This window comes from Mastomys coucha, unplaced genomic scaffold (genome assembly GCF_008632895.1).
Source record: "Mastomys coucha isolate ucsf_1 unplaced genomic scaffold, UCSF_Mcou_1 pScaffold20, whole genome shotgun sequence".
Lineage (NCBI taxonomy): Eukaryota > Metazoa > Chordata > Mammalia > Rodentia > Muridae > Mastomys > Mastomys coucha.
This window is the reverse complement of record NW_022196903.1, coordinates 731467-751911: the sequence shown is the minus strand read 5'-3', so window position 1 is coordinate 751911 and position 20445 is coordinate 731467. Positions and strand designations below refer to the sequence as shown.

Genomic DNA, 20445 nt, shown 5'->3' with positions numbered 1-20445 from the left:
AAGAAAATATCTAATCTTTAAGAAGTCCCTCTTATTGCTCCTTATCTTAAAATAAATCATTGAAAAAGAAGTCTTTTGTTCACACATTCACTGGAAAGACATACAGATTGCACCTCTCACATGAGGAGGCAGGAATTTTGAAAAACTCATTTTGTTAGATCATCAAGTTTGTCTCCTATCAACCTGTATGTTGAATTAAAGATGCCAATGTGAAGGTGAGGTTAGTCTAGAGAGAAAGTCCTACATGTAGCTTGCATTGAGTGTTGACTTCTCTTAGAACCCAGTCCATGGTGGAGAGTTTGAGTCTTAAGGAAGGAGTGGGACAGGGGATCTAATTGTTTGAAAGTGTTCAAGAACCTATTTCTCTATCTCAGTCAGTGTAGTTTAGATAATCTGTAGGAGACAGAGATTGTATAAGATGGGCTTAACCACTTGAAACAGGGACAAAGAATCAAATGCAGAAACATTGGTAGCTTCGCAATTAGTGGTATGATCAGTGAGTTTTATTTCTTACTTCTTGTATTATTCTTTAGGGTTCTCATTTTCTAGTGGATATTTATAATTTGCAGTAATAATTTATGAGCAGAAGTAAATGAGACATAGAAATAGCCTTCTGGGACACATGAAAGTGGAAAATTGCATAACTCTAGTTTGAAAAGGTCATAAACACCAATTAAAATGGCACAAAGTGTTCTGTTGACCACAAGAGACGCCCACAAGAGTCTTAGAATGGCAGAGCTGAGCATCTATGTCTATACTGGGTCATCTGGACAAGTCAATGCCAAGGCTGGGATGACTTCCAATTCCTTCAAGCAGCTGGAGATGATGGAGCATATTTCCATCCCTTACTCTTTCGAGACATGAAACACTATGTAGCCCTGGTGGCCTTCAACTGTAGATCCTCCTCCCTAATTGTCTAAGCAGCTGGTATCACAGGCCAGCATCACCATGCCCAGCCTAGATGTCTCTTTATGTAAAGGAACTTCACCTTCTAGAAGGGAATAGGTTCCCCCTGAAGAACTAAAAGAGACTGCTTTTCCTGGTCCTGCAACAATGGCAGATGTTCTCAAAGGAGTTTAGGCTTTCTTCCTCATCTCTGTCTCTTCATTCTCAATCTGAAATGTAAAAGGGAAGGAAAACAGAAAGAAGAATGGAAAGAGAGGAGCGACTATAGAAATGAAGAGGAAATCAGTCTATCAGTTTCTGTTTTCTAGTGGGGGAATCAAGGAGACCAGCTTCAGAGCAGGGTATCAGAGAAGTATCACAAGCAAACACTGTCCTGTGAGGAGGACTAAGGCACATCAGTGACCTCTGGGAAACTGGTCTAGCTGCTGCTCAGTGGGCCTCTCCGACCATCCCTGCTGAAGAGACAGCAGCATCCTGACAGCTCTGACAGATAACTTAGTTGTTTTGTTACAGGAGCTTCGTTTCCTGGGGATGAATTATTAACACTCCCCCCAACATAAACACCCCTCTTTTTGTTGTTTTAAAATAAGGCTGTCTTATCAGAAAATGTGTTAATTAAGTTATCATGCATTGCCTTATTGCTGGTTCTACATACTTGATAGGGACAAATTACTCTTTAGATCCTGCGGTGTGGGGTGGTGGCTTGTAGAATCACCAACAAGAGCAGCATGGTAGGTCTATGGATTAAAGAAGAATAAGAAGTACTTAGACTCTGCTTCAGAGCAGGCAGGACCCTGCCTGCACTGGATGACTGTTCTTGCTTCTTTTCTTGTCTCTTAATCAGCTTGATGTCATCTGTCAATTTCTCCCATAGTATACCTTGAGATGGTCCTCCTATTAAGTCTTTCCACTGGTCTAACAATTGTCTTCCCAGCCATGGACCAGGCACTTAAGCAGTGTCTTAGCATGCTGGATTGTGGTCCTTTGGGAAAGGAGGCAATAGCTGAAGTTTCTAATTTCATAATCTTTGTCACACTTACTTCTAAGCATGGAAATCACCTGTTGTGTTCAATGACCATGTGATAACAAGGGGTGGGGGTGATTCTCCTCTTGGTAACCCAGTAACTCATTCCAGTAACAATAGTAGCAAGCATGGTAAGAGAGATGAGGAGGGCTGGGAGAGTGTTGCAGCATTTTCTCTGTCCAATCACGTTAGGGCGGTGACAGGCCTGTGATTGAACAGGAATAGAGAGGTAGAGCTAGAAGTTGAGGAGGGAAAAAGGCAGAGAGCAGGAAGGTAGCAGAGTTGATCATCATGGAGGCAGAGGAAGATGACAATTCAGACCCCATGTGGTTATTACAACCAAGTTAAGGTTTTTACAAGGTTAGGATAATTGGTTTAAAACACTGTCTTTATCATTGGGCTCTGAAATTATTGTATTGGTATCTGGTAAATTGTGATCTTATTATTTTATAATCCTGATTAGATAATTAAGCTTTAAGAGGCATACTTTACTGGTTTCTAGGTGCTAGATGAATGATTGTGGGGGAGGGGGGTGTAAAGCATTGCATGTGAGCAAGATGATGCTGCTAGCTGGGAGAAAATAGCAAGACCCTGCTGGGACATAGTATTGTGGCCAGACAGTATGGGCACTAGAACGTGGTCTGGCAGGAAAGAGAGTTTGCAGGGAGACTCAGGAGTCTGAGTCAGGAGACTGGCTGGCAGGGGCCTGATTTAGCTATCTCCTGAGAGGCTCTGACTGTACCTGACTAATACAGAAGTAGAGGCTCACAGCCACCCATTGAACTGAGTACAGAGTCCCCAATGAAGAAGCTAGAGAAAGTACCCAAGGAGCTGAAGGGTTTGCAACCCTTTAGAGGAGATTCATTTTTAATATTTCCCACAACAAGAGAGGAATTTGATCAGAGTAATCTAAGTGGGTAGAGATCAGTAACTCACTCTACATTGAGTTCCTGTCCAGATGTGCAGTGCACAGCTGCCCCTTTGCGTGTTTGACATTTATTACTGAGTAGGGATGTGCAGCAGTGTGAATCTAAAAGGGCCATCTGGAAAGTGTAATGGTAGTAGGGGGAAAAGTAGCGTTTTGAAACACAGATTAGCTTTTGGAGAACAATCTAGTCTGAAATGAGTGTGTGAGGTGCAGATCTGAGACCATCTCTGTTTAACTTCCGGTGCTCCACTTCCGATGCTCATTGTCTACCCGTCCATATGCCATCTACATCCGGTCAGGAACATTGAAGGTATATTTCTCTGTAGGCAGTTGGTGCAAATAAGACTTAGTCAGTGAGAACATCGTGGCCAGTGTCTTTTCTTCGACATTGCTCACAAGCTTGACTTCCTCCTTTGCCAACTCTGTTTCTTAAATTCCCTAACCTTCCTAAAACTATTTTAGATCAGATTCATGCCCAGCTTTCATGGATACCAGATGAAACTTTTAACAGTGTTTGGGGGTCATTAGAAGTCCAAGGATCCAGGATACAGTCATGGTTTTATAACAAAAGGCTAGCACGTGCCCCCCCTTCCCTCTTTGTGTACACTTTATTCTTCAGTTTTGGCTTGCTTGCTTTCTCTTGTACCCCTGCAAGATTGTTTTCCAGATGGTCTTTCCAGTGATTTGACAAGAGCTTTCTTATTGTCTAACCACCTAGAAAGCAATTTGTCTGCATTAGAAAAAAATAAAAAGGTGTCTGTTCTCCAGTCTCATTAAGTCTCATATGACTCTGTGTAGGGGAAAAAATGAGAAAGGACACAGAGGGCCTTCTAGAACCTGAAAGTCCCCTGGAAATTAAGGGCCATTAGTGTCTTTCATGACATCAAAGAGTCACCCACACACTTAAAATGTACCGTTTTGTTTTTGGATAGGACAGAGTAGGGCCTTAATGCAAACTTATTTGCTAAAAATCAAAGCAGAGAGCAAGGGAGCTAGAAACCGGAACAGAGGGTTGGGATTCTTTCATCTTGTGCTGCTCTTTGAAAGGACAAACTTACAAGACTGCAAGAGTCTCAGATCTCTCTCTCTCTCTGTCTGTCTCTGTCTCTGTCTCCGTCTGTCTCTCTCTCTCTCTCTCTCTCTCTCTCTCTCTCTCTCTCTCTCTCTCTCTCTCTCTCTCTCTCTCTCTCTCTCTCTCTCTGCCTAGTTTAGGGCTCACTGCTCCCTGGGACTTGCCTAGAACATCTACCCTTTAGCCCTTCTGGGTACAGCAAAGTGGACATAGCCACCAGATGTCACTCCTGCTAACATGGCTCTTCAACCACAAGACCTACTATGATTATGCATGTGTGATTTAGATTATTTTCTTATTTTTTTTTTAAATAAGCGCCTCTGGAGAGGCATTTTTTTAGCATTGTTATGAGTTGCCTCCTTAACTTCTAATGGAGTAACTCTGGCTCATCTCTCAAGTAAGACTCAGATTTCTTACCTGGAGATCACAAGAAATAACAATTTCTGTTCTACTAAATAATTGTTAGCTTTAAATTAGGAAACTTTGATTTATCTAGGTTTTACAAAGATTAACAACCTCAACTTACAAAGTTGCATGGTGGACAGGCCGAAGAGATGGCTCAGTTTGTAAAGCATTTTTTCCATGCAAGGGCGAGAACCTGAATTGGGATCTTCAGCACCCACATAACTGAGTTCAGAACCCCAGCACCCACATAAAAAGCTGGGTTCAGGGTAAGCTATAATTCTAGTGCTGTGGGGATAGAGCACTGACTGATTGTTGGCAATCCAGTCTAGCTGAATGAATCTGCAAGAGTTCATTGTGACAATACCCTGCTTCAAAAATGAGGTGGAGAATGACTGAGAAAGAAACTGGATGTTGACATCTGGCCTCCACACATATCTGTATTTAAATACATCTGAACAAAGGAACAAGTAAATGCACAAACACAGACACACTCACACACACACACACACACACACACACACACACACACACATTTCGAGGTGGATGAGAGAGCAGGTAACTGAAATTGTGGTCAATTCTTTCAGGTTGGCCTTTAAGGCTTTAATATCTAAGTGGATAGCGTCAGCTGTGCCTTTAGACAGCATTCAGGAAAAGCTGAGCAACGTTGCTTCTAACTAGAGTCATGACATTAGGGTCATGTTGAAATCTCCAAGAACTTCCACTCTAATCACACCTGTTTCATTTTGTTTAATCCAAAGTTCATCCTTTTTTTGAGTTTTTATTTTTTACTTTTTGCCAAGAACACATATATTAATATCCAGAATGGAAACGTTGATATCACTTCTTCATTGCATGGATGCAAAGACAACAATCGAGGAAGTAATGTTTGACATCTCATTTTAAATGTTTTACGTATTCACTTTACATCCTACACACTGACCCCTCCCAGTCACCCCCTCACGCAACCCTTCCCCCATCTATGAACTTTAATGCTTTCATTAATTATGAAATATTATACCAAACTTCATGTTTTTAATAAATATTTATTGAGCCTTAAAACAACTGCATTTCATAATAGGCAGGGTTCCTCTGGAGTGACTCTCATGGTACAATGGCTAATGCAAGTTCACAAGCTTTAGCTGTTTTCTTCTCTCAGTTGGTACTGAGAGATGTCAGGCTTATAGCTTGTAATCAGTCACAATGGAAACTTGTCACTAGATAAATGGGACAACATAGCAGACCAGCTTTCCTTCTAAATGCAGGCATACCAGCACACCTCTGTAGAATCTAGGTGACCAGATCCCAACTCCATATTTGAGTGGCTTTTTAGTTTCTATGTTACTCTGAAAATGCTTTGTTCAGGAATGACCAAAGGTCACCATATCAGTACTACCAAAGTGGCCATTCCAGCCTTTGTCTTGCTTAACTTTGTGCTATCGGTTTAGGCAACAAAACCTCCAGAGCTATGATGTCACTTGTTCATTCAGGCTTGGACATTAAGCCTATTGGTCTTTCCTATGGCCAACATATAGTGTGAACTTGTAATGTATATAAAATTGTTATTGGTATCTTTGGAGGGAGCTTATCACAAATGTAAGGAGGATGCTTAGGTTTGCATTTGTGTTCCAATCTGCCAGGGCAGCTACAGTCAGATCATAAGACACAGGAGGAACGTTGGCTAGCTCGCTAGTATCTCTTCCAGTGCAGTTTCCATTCCCAAGATGGCTTTAGGGGACAGGATAAATCCAGTGTCTCATCTATCCTACAGCTAACAACATGCTTCTTTTATAGATACATGACACTCAAAATGTAGGTTTATGGTGACTCCCAGATAGATGTTCTACAGTTGAAATTGAAAGTCTCATTCTGTTGAATATGTATATACATGCAATGCATAAATTCACTATTCATTATTGACATATAATATATAATATTATAATATATGTACTAAACAATATATAAATAATAATAAATAATATATAGTGTAACATATTATGACACACACACACACACACACATGCATCTTTGTGTGTCTTCATCTGTATTCCAGACTCTACTTGGATACCTACCCACTCAGTTCTTAGCACAGAGTTAAACTTCCTTAATTTCCCAGTCCTACTCCTCATCCAGCATAGAAAATTGAAGTCTACTGAGGTTTAATAGCATTGCCATATTCATATAGCTTATACTTATCAGCTGGATCTTCAAATATCATCTGCTTCCCCCTGAGCAGTTCGAGCTTCCTCAAAACATGGACTAAGAAGAGCAGAATTGGCCTGCCTGAGCTCTCTAGATAGAATAGCACTCCAGAACCAAGGAAGAAGCCAACTTTAGGAGAGGCCTATCTCACTCTGCTCAAAACCCCAGTTCTTGGACAATGAGGTGTTTCATGCCTAGCTGGGTTTATTGTGTGAATATGCTGAAGGGCACAATGTTGTATTTATCATAAGTGCAAGACAATACGTTTTCTACAAAGATTTCAGTTTTCATTTGAAATTAAATGTTTTAGCTGAGCATATGCCTTTCCTATCTGCTATTTTAAAAGTTTCCCCTCCCATATGTAAAACACCAATAATAAATCATATTATTTTTAACCTCTTAATTTGAAATGATTTGCCTACTTTTGAACTCCATTTGAAAGGAAATCTTGGCTGCTCATAAAAATATAGTTTGAATTAACATTGAGGACTCCAGTGACTTCTGTACTACCAAGTCCTCCTCATTTTCCCTCAGACTTACAAAGCAGCTGCTCTCTTTCTGTGACACTTACTGCGGATAATGCCATGAGGAACAGTTTCACCTGCTTGTGAGTGAGGCCCTCTCTACTAAGAAGTGCAGCTTCTCAGCACGCTACAGAGTTTGGCTGAACCATTCTCTGTGGTTCAACCTTCACAGCGGTTGCCATGATCATTCTTGGAAGACTGCCATGATGAAGACCCACATTAAATAGTGCTAGTTTCCAAAGGCAGCATGACAGAATACAAGGAAAAAGCTGGGTGCTGAATGTCAGTGCTCAGAGTATGACTTGCTTCATGTGTGCCTCTTCATTTGGGTTATTATATTTCCACCAAGGAGTGATTGTTTATTATTAATTTCCAAGCAAGATTTCCTTAGCATAGATGGATCATGAAACAAAGGTACCATGAGACTTTTTTTTTCTCTGAAATGGATGAAACCAGGCACCTAGTTATCTCTACTTTAAATTTGCCAGCTCGGGAGACATTAATTATTGGCATTAATTGCTTGTATCTAAGACGTGACGCCAGCTAATTTACCACAATCTTCTGAGGTGGCTGAGAAATCTGAAAATACGTCCCGAGTGACTTGACAAACTACCACTGTCTTATTTTCTACACTTATGGAAAAAATATGGTTTTCATTAAGCATACATCTTACTAAACACAGTGAACAATTGCTTTGTAGGGATGCTTAGACCCTATTTTACTTAATTTGCTCTGCATTAAAATTGTTCAATTAAGCCCAGGAAGAAAAATAAGGTGTTCCTCTGGTGTTTAAATGAAAACCATTTTTCTAAATGAGTTCCTGTATGAATACACAGAGCGTTTTATCAGAAATTAATGGTCTTAGCCTAAAAAAGAAATCAGAGTTCTATAAATGAATTATATTTAATGACCTTTCTGACACAGCTGTTACCTCAGTCATCTTAATCCCATACACCAGGAAGGAACCTGAAGAGAAGTAGAATGTAGATTTTCAGATAGAAAGGTGGTTAAATGCCAATGCTCCCCACTGTGTATGCAGCAAGGTCAGTGAAATGCTAAAGAGTTTCAGGTAGGTCACTTTTGCCAAACTAAGTTACCTATGTGAAATTCAGTCAAGAAACACAATTGGTAAATGTAAGATTAGGTATTGAATGAGAAAAGTTTTGGTATCAGTGCAAATATATGCCTAAGCTGGCTTCTTTACTTTTTTCTGTGATTCAGAATCACAAATGTACATTATGGGGTTATGATCTAAGTACACTTGCCTGTGTGGAAGTACATAACCAATAGGCTAAATGACAGAACGTGTTTCACATAGTCTGGAAGAGAGCCTTTGCAATCTTCTACCCTAGGCCTCAATACCACAGTGTTTACATGAAGTTAGAATAGCATTTTCAACAGATTTTCCAACACTCTATTTTTTTCTTTCTTTTTCTTTGCTTTGTTTTCTTCTTTCCTTCCTCCCCCTTCTTTCTGTTTTCTTGTCTTTCTTTTCAGATGGGGTCTTACTATATAACCTGTATGGTTGGAATTTTCTGTGTAAACCAGACTGGCCTCTAAATCTCAGAAATCCACTGGTTTCCCAATAGTTAGAATTAAAGATGTGTTGTCAGCACAAGACATGTCTGAAAAAATTAGCAGTAGCCCAGTGACTTCTCTGGGAGGGAACCCTTGGATGCTTATCTTTGATCTCCTTAAACTCTGCTTGTGAGCCTTTTCTCATTTCTAAGTGTGTCTTTTCACTGTAACAAACTGCAACTATGCACAAAATGATTGCAGGGTCTTGTGATCCCTCTTAGCACTCTAACAAACTTCTTTCTTCTACAGTAATTCCAGAAACTCTAAATATATTTGGGAAGAAAGAAGACATATATCAGCCTACTTACAATTTACCATTTAATGATATAGATCATGAAGCAACAAGAAACTTATTCCTTGTAAATTGACGATTAAGCTGAAGTATGTGTGTGTGTGTGTGTGTGTGTGTGTGTGTGTTTATTTATTTAAGGTAAATTGGAGAATTCTGGTAGACAAGTAGCAATGAAACTGAGTATGGATTAGAGAGATGAAAAAGTCTGAAATGTGTATATGGGCCACATTTTCTTTATCCATTTGCCTCTTGATGGATATCTAGGGTGGCCCCATTCCCTATCTACTATCAACAGATAGTAGATTTACAGATAGGTTTTTATTTAAACATAAAGGGAAAAAAATCATGGCACTTGCAGGAAAATAAAAGGAGGTGGAAGCTATTAAAGGAAATAAATCGAAGTCAGCAAAGGAAATAATACATGTTACCTTCTATATGTAGATCCTATGAGAGGGGAAAAGAAGAGAGGAAAGGAAAGGGAATCAGAGAAAAGAGAGAACTGGGCAATATAGCACATGTTTCCTGAGCTCGGAGGAGGCCACTGGGAAAGGAAAGAGGGCGAGCAGAAGGAACAGAAGAAACTGGGAGTTGGGAATATCAAAAAAGACAAAGTATGAAGATACCATAAGAGAAACAATTATTTGGTCCAAGCAGTATGGCTTATTGAGGAAAAACTGCTTGCTGCCAAGCCCGAAATCCCCAGGGCCCACATGGAGACTCCCAATTTCAACAAACCTTCTTGTGATCTCCCAACATGTAATTTGATATATGATTTTGTTCATGTACACACACACACACACACACACACACACACACACTAACTAGATAAGTAAATTTAAAAAGTTTAAATGAAACCTTTTGTGTGCTGATTAACAATTAATTTAATAATTTAAAAAATTAAAAAGAAAAGGCTCTACTAGAGAAAGTTCTGAAGGATGAGTATAGTGTTATGAAAAAAAGAAAGACTGAACAAGACATGGTAGATTTGAAGATAAAATGCCTGCTAATAAAAGAGAGAGAGAGAGCAGTAATTGGCCCTCGGTTTCAGAGTGTCTATGGAGTGGGTGACTTGTCAAGACACCTAGAATGTAGCACGCTTTTCCCTACCAATAGCATTCAAAAGGCTCCCAGCCCCTTTCGCCTTCTCTGTATTTTGTCATTCCATTGTTGAATGTATGGGATGAAGTCCAGTCAAGCTGAAGAATTTACATGTCAAGGTTGATATCAGAGTCAAAAGATTGGGTTTCTTATATGTGCATTAAGCTATAAACCAGATTCCTTAATTATATATACTTGGCAGAAATGGTGTAGGTCCATATATCCAAATAAGTACACAGTGATGCTCACAGCAACCCCAACCTGTAAACAACAAGCAAGCAAAAGATGTGTACTTATATAACTACATATTACACAACAGTGAATCTGAAGAAACGATTAGCAGTATAGCAGCAATAATTGAATGTCAGGGAGTAATTGTTGAACAAAAGAAACCAGACATAAAAGAAAACATTCATATCGATAAAGATTAATTTTAAAACATGTGAAACTATTCACTGGTGATGGGTCAGGATGCTGCTTACCACAGGGGTAATGGCTAGAGGAAGCTTATGGGGTCCTCTGTGCTCCAGGAATGTCCTATTTTTTACTGATGCAAGTACAAATATGATTGTATACAGTATGTCAGAGCTGAACACTTTAGGTCTGTAGATAAATTTTAGTTCAAAAAATTTTCTACCAAAAACCCAAGTCACTGCCATCATTGCCTTTCCTTGTCATGAAAACACTTTTTTACTCTGAACAAATCACGCAGTTTCCTCACGTCTCATGTCTCTCATCTATAAAAAGAAAGCATCTGCTTGCATTTCCCTTAAACTTTAGTGGAAATCATATTTCTCATAGAAAGGTATTCTCACCAGATTGATAGATGCTATTCCAACCTCTGCTATCATTAAAATTTTAATACTTATTTATCTGTCAACATTCATGATCTAATCATACAGTATGAGTATTCTATATACTAACTCTTCTCTTTATGTATTTATTGATAGGAGGACTTTGAGGAGGTGATGGAGAAATGAAAAAAAATTAACTTTCATTGGCTTTGGTAGAAAAACAAAGAAGGTGGAATGAGATTTTTAGAATTGATGTTATGGGGCTGCAGAGATGGTTCAGCAGTTAAGAACACTGGCTGCTCCTGCAGAGGACCTCAATTGGATTACCAGAATCAACATGGTGGTTAATGATTGTCTTTAACTCCAGGTCCAGAGGATCTAATACTCTCTTATGGTCTATAAGAGTACCAGGCATGTGTCTGGTACACAGACAAAAATGCAGGAAAAAAACCCATTCATAAAATAATGAGCAAATACAAAATTGAAAAATTTGTTGTAAGACCATTTTTTCAGTTGTGTGTGGATAGACATCCAACGGTGATATTAACTTGAATACTTAATTTTTTAATTTGATGATCAGTCATGATTGTGCGCACCTTTAATCCCAGCACTTTGGAGCACTTTGGACTCTATGAGTTCAAGGACAGCCTGGTTTACCTAATAAGTTCTAGGACAGCCAATGCTGTTTCATAGTGAGAGGTCTTGCCTCAAGAAACAAAACAAACAAACATTGCAAAACACATGTGAATGACTGCTATAATTTATTAGGTATTTTACAGTCAGGTATTATATGTATGCTGCATATTTGTATGAAGTTCTTATGGAATCTTCACTGTCAGCTTATTGAGCTTTGTGAAAGCATTCTGCAGATAGGGAAAGTTCCTGTAAGATGTGGCTTTGGTGCTTGGGATTTTTTTTGGCCTCCAAAGCTTCTGGTTTTTTTATCCACTCTGTTCCCTCCCACTGGCTGAGCCTTTGGAGCACAGCTTTTTTGTCATTACCGCCCACCTAGACGGATATGGATGGCGTTGACCATCAAGAGCAGCTCTGTCATTACGCAAATACCAATGCCAAATAATCTATCTTTTGTACGCCGCAAAGCTCACATTATTAAGAGAACATGTGAAATCCATCTCGGGGATGACTCATGCCTCTCTCTATTTGCTCTGTAGAAAATGCCTGGTGGAAAATTGTCTATTGTGGAGAAATCACAGCTTCAAGGGATTTAAAAGTTTTCAGCATTTTGAAAAGAAAAGAGAGCCAGGGAATCATTGCTTATATAAGACGGCTGTGATCTGATCTTTTGCAAGGAAGTCTCAAAGTTCTAGAGTCCCTTTCAATCTCTCATAGCACATCCTGTCTCCTCACATTCAGACCTTAAAATTTTATTTGGGTGTATGTGTGCATGTATGTGCTTGGGTGTTTGAGTCATTCGTGTGTATGTGTGTGCATGTGTGCAGATGTGTTATGTGGGTACACATATATGTATATGTGTGCCTGCACTGTTGGAGTCCAGAGAGCACCCACAGATATTGTCTCTTAGGAACCAGCTGCCTTGGGTTTTTGTTTGGTGTGTGTGTGTGTGTGTGTGTGTGTGTGTGTGTGTGTGTGTGTGTGTGTGTCTGTATGCAGAGACAGAGTTTCTCATTGGGCTGGGACCTAGGGCCAATTAGGATAAACTATTTGGCTATTTGAGCAGCAGACATCCACTTGTCTCTGTCTTTCTAGTGTTAAGATTCCAAGTATATATCAGTGCACCTAGCTTTTGCAAAGCTTTTGGTGGGGGAACTTGGAAAGTGAGTACTTTACTGCCTAACCATCTCCCCAACTCAAGATCTCTACCTGGGATTGTGAGATGCTCTTGCAGAAAAATTCTCTAAACTAAGTAAAGAAATCTAAATGCTACACAAATACAAGAACATAAATTAGTTGATGGTGCCAAGAAAGCAGGGGATGGAAGGTTGAAGTAGATATTGAAATCTTAAGAATCCTTAAGAAGAAGAAGAAATATTCCATGACAAATTAGATTAGGCAAATCAAGTGTTTGGGCACAAAACAATAGCAGATCTTCTTGAATCCTTCACTAGAGAGAAAGGGGTTAGGTGTGAGTCCTAGACACATAGTGACTAATAAAGAAAACACAGGGCCAGCTTTCTGCTTCTATATTACAGGCTCATCAGTGTTAGCAGCATGTTCTCTTCATCCATTTTATGTAAAAGAGACATGCGCAAAGGGTCAAAGTAAATGTGGTCGCTCCGTGACAGATTTTCCATCTTTAACCTTTACAGCAATGTCAGTTTCCTGATAGATTATCTGGTGGAGGTGTAGGCTGCAATGTGGAGTCTTAATGAAGGGTTTGGAGAGAAACCAGTGCTCTGTCTGAGTGACTAGGCTGCTCATAAGATTGTTAAAATAATCTTAGGAACTTCATGGCTCTGGCTTTGTATTCCCTCTCTTCTTTGTTCTACAATCACTTACCAGAGCCTTTTGTCTTGTCCATAAAAGAAAGACAGAGAAAATGGTTTATCTCCAGGGTCCTCCCTGGCTCTCACAGCCTTAGACTAATCCTTACATGCCAATGGAGCCCTTTATGCTGTATGTAATACCACAGTGCCCAGAGGGAGAAACTAGGCTGTAGTGTAGAATTATGAATTTGACCTTTGAAATTTCAACTGTGTTGATTGTATTTTTACTGTTTTCCTAAGGGAATGGTTCCCATAGCTTTCGCATTTGGAAACTAAACATAGTCCTTAAAGTGAATTTGTGAAAATGACTATTATCCATCATTCAACACTGAGGTTTGTCTCCAGGGCTGGTTAGAGGGCATGTGGCTATTTGAGGTAGAGGGAAGGAAACGGGAGAGAAAGTTTATTATGCCAAGTGCTGTGCCCACTGGAAATCTCTGGAAATTCAGCTTCTTGTGCTCAGTGGGATTTGGAACCACTCGGTGTTTGAAATAATTCACTCTTGCCTAAAGGTATAAAGTATCTTTCCAATTTCCCTTGTGAAATATTACAAATTGTCCCAGATATTTAAAAAGCTATCACTGTCTGTATGTATTATGTTTAAAAAGAGTCAGTAAGGCTCAGCTTACATTGGCTTCTAAGGTTTTGTGGTTGTATCTACAGTCAATTTGAAAGACAGTGTGGAATGTATGTTAAACATTGCACACTGTGAGATTTATCCATTTATCTTTTTGAAACTGCGAACAATCCTGGATATTTTTATAAAAAGCCCCAAATTTAACTTCAGTCACACCTATATTTTAGATACTTTTGAGAAGTGAGTTTTCTCTACTGTGGACTTTTCTATCCAACAGTGACAGTTTCAAATTCTATCATTTGGGGAAAATTAAGGTAATCCTTGCAGGGAAACTCTGAGGGCTATTTGAGTCATATGGTATCCAATGAGAGGCTGGCTCTTTTTAAAGTTTTCCTAATAATAAAATTTTTATCAAAAATTCTGTGAATGACAACTGTGAATAGAAACATTATGTTAATTTCTTCAGCATATTTTGCCGAAGGAGCACTCTACATGCTAAAGGCTTTCCACAATCTATTGTGTCCCACTGGAAGAATAGCTATGTAGTTTTGATTTTTAAATGTCTTCTCATGAACATAAATAAAGCCCACTTTGGAGTACCATAGGTACATTCTATTACCTTAAGTTCTTTGGTAGTAGATTCTGAGATAGATATATTGGGGTCTTCACATCTTAAAGAACAAAATCTTTGATAACTGAAGAAAGATGAAGTGAAGGAAGAATTTGAACAGTTAAGTATGTAGTCATCACAGAGCCTTAGCTATAGACCTGGGGTAGTCTTTCAGACTTGTTCCAACCAAGGCAAAGTACCCAGCTTTGTGTTCCTTTTATCCTGAACTGGATAGTCACTGGAAGCAGGTAGCTTTGTAGTACAGGGAACATATACTTTGGGACAAAATTCTTGACTGAAAGATTTGTCTAGTAAACAACTTAGGTTAAAGCAGAGACTAGACAGTAGTCAATGGCAGTGTCTGGAAGGGAGAACTTGAGCTTCACACAACAGCATCCACTACATCCAGTCTTTGTGCTGCTCACTTGTTTATATAACAACTGTGCCTCCCCCACCCCAGACACATAGAGAATGGCTCCTCTAGGATTCTGGTTAATCTCCTTTGCTACAGGAATTTACAAGAGGATTACTGGCATAAAACACTAGCCTCATTGCCCATGTTAACCTAAGGAAACCAATTGATATTTCCTTTGTATCTCCAGAAACTCATCCCCATCCCCTCCCCCTTGCCCTGCTTGCTCTACACTGCTGAGTTATTGAAGCCACAAGCTTTTATCCATAATAGATCTGAGTCTCTGGTCATGACATCTTTCCAGATTATTCTCTTCTACTTATGCACTAACTATCAAAATTGCAAGGAATTACAAGAATTGCTCCAGGGATCACTTCCCTGTAGGCCTTCATGTTCCTGTTGGAAAACTCCTTCCACCAGATTACCAAGGTCCTTTGTTTCCATGTGGTAGCCATTCTCTCCCTGGCTTGCTAGGCTTTTGTTATGTTTAGGTTTTTTAAAGGACTCCTTTGCATTTCTGGTGGATATATTAATTGTATAGAATCTAGCACCTATAACGAAAACAGAAAAGACAGAGAAACAGAGATGTGATGCATAGTTCTGTTCAGTGTGTCCCTGTGAGTACACTGATCTGCCTTTTCTACCACTGGTCTCTGTGCACACGAAACTTGTCTGTTAGAAGCTCAAAGGCTTCTAAAGGCACTGATTGACAGTGTTCTTTATCCTCACAGAGCATCAGTGAAAGGCTGGTGCTTTGTTGATTTCAAAAGGAAATCTGGACTCTCCAGCTGGATGTCTTGTGTATATGCTAATTCCATGGTCACATGGCCACTGTATGACTCTGTTGTTTGTTTCTGTCAACAAGCCTCTAATCCTCTCAGTTTTTATTCAAGAGCAAAGATAGATTTTTATTAGATGAGTCAGGAAATTTTAGGAATATTCTCTTTTTTTAATTAGATATTTTCGTTATTTACATTTAAAATGTTATCCCCTTTCCTGGTTTCCTCTTCGAGAAACCCCTGTTGCTTTTCCCCTCCCCTTGCTCACCAACCCACTCTCTTCCACTTTCTGGCCCTGGCATTACACTGGAGCATAGAGCCTTCACAGGACCAGGGGCCTTTCCTCCCATTGATGACTGACTTGGCCATCCTCTACTACATGTGCAGCTGGAGCCATGAGTCCCACCATGTGTACTCCTTGGTTGGTGATTTAGTCCCTGGGAGCTCTGGGGATACTGGTTAGTTCATATTGTTGTTCCTTCTATGGGGCTGTAAACCCCTTCAGCTCCTTGGGTCCTTTCTCTAGCTCCTTCATTGGGGACCTTGTCCTCAGTCCAATGGATGGATGTGAGCATCTACTTCTGTATTTGTCAGGCACTGGCAGAGCCTCTCAGGAGACAGCTATATTAAGCTCCTGTCAGCCAGCACTTGCTGGAGTCCACAATAGTCTCTGGGTTTGGTGATTGTATATGGGAACGATCCCCAGGTGGGGCAGTCTCTGCTCCATACTTTGTCTCTGCAACTCCTTCCATGGGTATTTTGTTCCCTTTTCTAAGAAGGATCGAAGTATCTACATCTGCACTTTGGTCTTCCTTCTTCTAGAGTTTCCTGTGGTTTGTGGATAATATCCAATATAGCACAATAAAAACACATACACAAAACTAATAGAAAAGCAAGGCAGGAAGTGGAGAAGCTAGTCATATTACAATCTAGAATATTCAAGATGTGACCTTTTCCTTTGAAAACAGTAGGAAAACTGATCATGTTAGCTTATATGTATAAGCCCAGGCTGGGGTAGGAGGATTGCCATGAGCATGAGACCAGGGTGGACACATATGCACTACTGGCTGGCACATTATAGATGGTAAGCTTGTCTCAAAGGCAGATAGTGTCAGTTCTAATAATACCAGAAAACAAGGGAATAAGGATTTATTATTGGTGGTCCTCTCTCTAGCATACACAATGGTTAAGATGCCAAGGCTAAAAGAAAGAAGAAGCCATAACCACTTCTATCACAAAGGATTATTATTTGTTGAGCACAATTCACTGCAGGGGAAAGTATGCTTTTCTCATAGGGACATTAGACTTATGGCTTGTGTTAAATAAAGCCCACACTTACATCCATATGTTTGTGACACAGAAAACTGATTGCTTTTCTGTTGTATCACATTACCAGGGAAGACAAGAGTGCTGCTCAATGCTTTTCATGTGCCTAAAATGTTATCAGTTGATCAGTAGAAAAATTAGTATAGAGGTTGTAAAGCTTCGGTGAGCTTGTGGATCACCCTGTGGCATGCTGAGTTCCCTGGGGCCATTTTCACAGGTTCTGATTGAGTTAAATTTGGGCATTTTCAACAGAAGTCTGAACTGCAGGTGGTTTTGTGAGACTTGCTTGTAGGAAAATGGCTTGAGCCGCATGAATGCAGTGGCCCATTTGAGCAGGTATTGACCAACCCCTACGGAAGTCAGAGTTAAGTTCTTGCCTGTTATAAAAGGTCACAGTGATAATAACTTCTTCTGAGATATATTCTGTGATTTTTTTTTTTTTGAATCTACACGCTTGTCGGGCAGGAGGAAGCATCCTTGTCCAATTGACAAGTATTCAAGGGTGGATCCTATTGACTCTCCTTTTTCTCTGTTCACTGAATGAAAGACAAGACAGCGGCAGCACAGAGGACAGGCTGAAGATATTAAGGATGATTAAAATGATTGGGTGGCTTGATTTGAACTCTGGCTTTCCACCTTAGCACACTGACAACTCTAAAGGCTTTGTGTCCTCCACAACAAGCAGCTAACCATGAAACACAAAGAGAATTTCAAAATGATTCTTGAAAAATTAAATGTGAACAATAAATTGATCTATTCTATTTAGATACTTTTTTATTGACAGAAGCCTCCATCTGGATGCCTAAACGAAACATTCACTGGTATATTTCTTAAACTATTATATACGGACTTTATTTTTGTAAGGATTTTGATTAAATGAACTTTTTTCCCCTCATTATGTTTCTTTCAAAGGGTTTTTTTTCTCTCCCTAAAATATATACAGAGGATGTTGTATGTATCAGATGAGATAATTCACTTTATGTCTGTTATTCCTGACACAGAGAATTGTTTTCCTTTAAAAAAAAATGGAAGCAAGGAGAAGGCTAATTGAGTCTCCTGCTATAACAGTCCAGACCACTGGAGAATAATCCATTTTGTCTATAGCCCCCGCGGATCCCCACCAAGCCAGGTTGAAGGCGCTTGTTGCTGATAATGCTATTTAATCACTCTTTGTACACCATACAGATTCTTCCCAATCCCCTCTCACTAGATTTTTACAAACAATTCCTACTAGAATTTTTTTTTCTTTTTGGAATTCTAACACATCTGAAACTGTCTGTATGAAACTCTCTGTACATATGAAAACCACCCCATCTTTCCTTTTGGACTTTTCTCCATGATAGACATTTGCCTGGAGTGTGTCCTTTTCCTGGTGAACCTGATGAATATGACCCCCAAGCTCTCTTTTTTTTTTGGCAGGCAAGAGGATTCATTTTATAGGTAATGTTTGATAGGCTCACAAATGGAACCAGCAAACTAAATATTACACATTTATGTTAGTATCAGACAAAAATTTGAGGCAAAAATATTACTCTAGAGGCCTACTATTTTAACCATGCCTTTAACAATGTCTCACAGGTTGAAGAGAGTGCCAATCCAACCTCATTTTGACATCTTTACCATACTTCTAAATATTAATTTCAAGCTATATTGCCACTGGGACTGTAGCTTCTGGTTGCAATTCTGCCACAGAGACAAACACGTGGACTAAGACAAAAATGTGCAAATGATTGAACATATTAAGGACCTCTCTTTTCCTCATGTGCCACACAAGTCACCTGAAGCAGGCACTCTTTGCAGTGTTTACTAATACAGAACTGGTGAGTCAGTCAGACTTTCTCAATCTGGTTTATCTTAGCAGTTTATCTTAGTGAGTATCAATAAAAGAAGAATCTTTTTCATTCTTCCACCAAGGTAGGGCCATCTGTGTCTGAAAGCCCCTAGATATTTGCCATGAGCTTGTGTTTGCAAATTTTTAATGACTCCTTAAGTCTCATAATTGTTTGTCATAATGTTGACAATTAGTGTCTATGGACAGTGATTGTAGCCGAGGGAGTTACTGTCTGCACAGAACATTTCGGGAGGCCCACAGCCTCACACAACTTTACCAGTACCATCCCTACTACTTTACTAGAACCACTAGAATGGCATCTTAAGATACAAATGTATCTCTTATCTCTAGCCCTGAACAAAATCTCACACCACATCCCATGTGGACAATTATGTCACTTGTAAGAATTATTAGACTCCAACAATCCAATCAGTCAAAAACATTGTGGTTTGAAAAACATCCAACAGAGTTAGCCACTCCTCTTCGTCTTGGTCTAGCCTGGAAACCCAGAATAATAAGTTCGAGTGCCTTTAAAACTAAAGCAAAAGACTTTCTGTACCCCAAAGTTGCCTTCTTCCCGAAGAGACCTACTGGCCACTCTGAGGGTGACCATGTGGACAGAAAAGCCCTCTGTCCACTGTGACCCAAAGCATGACGTCTCTGTGAGAAGTGACATGGCCGGAAGTGTGTGTCACAAACACAGGGCCTACGTGGGCTGACAGAAAGAGATGAAACATTCAAAGTTGTTTTGTAAAGTCTTGACAGGCAGGTAAATGAAAGCAAGAAGAGTGTGTGGGTTTCTTCCATAGCTGTGGCAAGATGAGTCATACTGCCTGGGACGTATTGCATGGACACTCGTCCTGCTTCCATGCCCCTTTCTTGTCCAGTGCTTTGACCCTCATTTTCTTCCTCTCCCTGTCTTTCATCTCTCCTTTTCACAGAGCCTTCTCCCCCCCCAACCCCCATAACAGCACAATGATCTTAAGATGATGTCTCTAAGCACTTGGGCTCAGCTGTTCTCTACAGCTTTTCAAAGCATTCTTTTCTCCTAAGATTTTTTTTCCCCCAGTCTTAGAACAAACAGAAAAGAACATGACTCATTGTGGCAACAGCTACTCGCTGTCAAAAAGCTCTCTTCTCCTGCCTGTGGGTTTCAGAAAGTTGAGATTACAGTCCTGTTGTTTATGGACAGAAAGCCTATTTAATTTATATTACATTGGGGATTCTCTTAACAGCACACCAATTAGCTGAACACCACATACGACTCTTCTCAGAGACCTCACAGTACACTTACATATTTTGTGGTATTTGGAGATTCACAGGTTGTTCTCTGAAGTGCAATACAGTATTAAGAAGCATTCATTGTTCATAAATCCAGTGCTGCAAAAAGGCAATATGATGCTGAGAGTGAGATTTTTGTTTTTCCCTGAAATAAGACTTAAAAGCCTTTGATATGCCAATTTTAAACTAACAAGATATTTTTTCAAAATAAATTCATATAAAGTATGGAAGAATTAAGCCCCAAAGAGATAGAGGCCTCTGACTTCTATCATGCTATGAAATCAAAAACAGGGGGTGGGGGTAGGGGTGGGGAGGGGCATCCCTGACCCCTGAAAATTTTCTTC

General features: G+C 39.7%; 1 pseudogene; it reads right to left on the bottom strand.

The window, feature by feature from the left end:
* LOC116098469 overlaps positions 1–19496 on the bottom strand; it is a 197833-nt pseudogene extending 178337 nt beyond the window's left edge.
* Between the last annotated feature and the right edge of the window lie 949 nt (positions 19497–20445).